This window comes from Primulina eburnea, chromosome 5 (genome assembly GCF_022965805.1).
Source record: "Primulina eburnea isolate SZY01 chromosome 5, ASM2296580v1, whole genome shotgun sequence".
NCBI lineage: Eukaryota > Viridiplantae > Streptophyta > Magnoliopsida > Lamiales > Gesneriaceae > Primulina > Primulina eburnea.
The window spans coordinates 35,464,621-35,466,996 of NC_133105.1; positions in this window are offsets into that span (position 1 = coordinate 35,464,621).

Sequence of the window (2,376 nt, forward strand, 5' to 3'; positions counted from 1 at the left end):
AGACGTGGACCTAAAATGTCCCGGACCACCGAAGCCCTCCCGACCCGTCGGCCACTGTGTACTCTCGGTGTCCATGCGTCCACAAGACAGGGCTGAGCGGCCCCAAGATATAGCTTATCTCGAAAGAGATACAGCTCAACAGTAAAGGCTATCTCGAAGGAGATACGGCTCAACATGATATGCAATATGCATCATAACTCGTGACATAATAGCATGCATCATATGACATATAACAATGCAGCAAATACTCATGCAACACATATAAGAATGTATACTCAACCAGGATATCTCGGATAGTACTTTCGTACCTCTATCACAGCAAGCCTAGCCTTACGCAACACCGCTAATCAAGTCTAGCACAAGCCTACGCATCAAAAGCATACTCAATCAATACTACCATGCTCGACTAGCAAAACCAGTACTCCCTAGTACTACCAAAGGTTTAGGGTTTACCTTCGTCCGTCGACAGCCCTTTGATGTCGATTGCCTTGAAACTCAGGCGCCGCTACGCTACTACTCCTGGCAGCTCTTGGCTATCGCTCGACCAACAACTAACCCTAGAAACCTTCCAAATCCTCTCAACTATGAGGCAAAACTCAAGAAATTGGCAAGTCAAAATGAGGAAATCCGAGCACTATTTATAGGCCATGTTCGGATCCTCCGAACAACACTTCGGAACGTCCGAACGCTACGTGTCCATTGGCTCTTGACAGCTCATGATCGGATCCTCCGATCATACATTTCGGACCGTCCGAACATGCATGGAAAATGACGTGTCGATCAACACTTGACACCTATGATCGGATTCACCGAACTACACTTCGGATCGTCCGAACTCTTCGGTGCTTCCGAACCCTCTTCGGTCCGTCCGATCATGACCATAGCCAAAATTACACCTTAAACCTTCTTAATCACCATTACTCCGTTAATTACCCAATTTGGAATTCGGGCTACTACATTCTCCCCCCCTCAAAAGATTTCGTCCTCGAAATCAGGCTTAGAGAATGAACAAAATGAAATAACAACATCATTAATACATCTCAATTGTTGTTGAATACAACTGATACTATGATTACAACTGAAAACACAAACTTATACAAAGCACAACTCAAAAGAGCTCTGGATGCTCCGAACGCATACGACTCTCTAACTCCCAAGTGGCTTCTTCAGTGCCTCGACGCTGCCACTGCACTAAGACAAGAGGAATGATCTTATTCCGCAACACCTTATCTTTGCGATCTAGAATCTGAACTGGTCGCTCCACGTAAGACAAATCCGTATCAAGTTGAACTTCAGATGGATGTAAGATGTGCGACTCATCTGCTACATAACGTCTTAACAAGGATACGTGGAACACATCATGAATACTTGATAGGTACGGCGGCAACGCAAGTCTGTAAGCTAAATCTCCCACACATTCCAGTATCTCGAATGGACCAATAAATCTCGGAGACAGCTTACCCTTGAGACCAAATCTCAAAATCCTGCGAAAAGGCGAAACTCGGAGAAACACCTTCTCACCTGGCTGAAAATGAAGAGGTCGACGTTTTGTGTTCGCATAACTAGCCTGTCGATCCTGAGCAGTCTTAATCCGCTTCTTGATTACTGCAACCTTATCTATAGCCTGCTGGACTAACTCCGGTCCCTCTACCTGTCGTTCCCCGACTTCATCCCATAATAATGGAGTACGACAACGTCGCCCGTACAACGCCTCAAATGGTGCCATACCAATACTACGATGATAGCTGTTGTTGTACGCGAACTCAATCAAAGGCAAATGATCCTGCCAAGCGGGTCCGAAATCCATAACACAGGCTCGCAACATATCCTCAAGCGTACGGATAGTCCTCTCTGATTGACCGTCAGTCTCCGGATGATAAGCAGTACTCAGACTCAGTGTAGTACCCAACGCTGACTGGAAACTACCCCAAAACCGTGAGGTAAAACGAGGATCTCTGTCACTAACAATACTGACAGGCACTCCATGCAAACGTACAATCTCCTGAATGTACAATCGAGCCATACGATCGAAAGTGAAATCACGATTATACGGCAGAAAATGAGCAGACTTGGTGAGTCGATCCACCACTACCCAGATAGCATCGCTGTTCCTCGAAGATAATGGCAAGTGAGTAATGAAATCCATCGTAATATGCTCCCACTTCCATTCTGGAATAGGTAAGTTCAACAACAATCCTCCCGGTCGACGGTGCTCTGTCTTAACCTGTTGGCAAACTAGACACTTGGAGACAAACTGATACACGCTGCGCTTCATCCCTTTCCACCAAAACCGCATCCTCAAGTCTCTATACATCTTGTTGCTTCCTGGATGAACACTTAACTTGCTTCGATGCGCCTGAGACAATATCTCGTCCC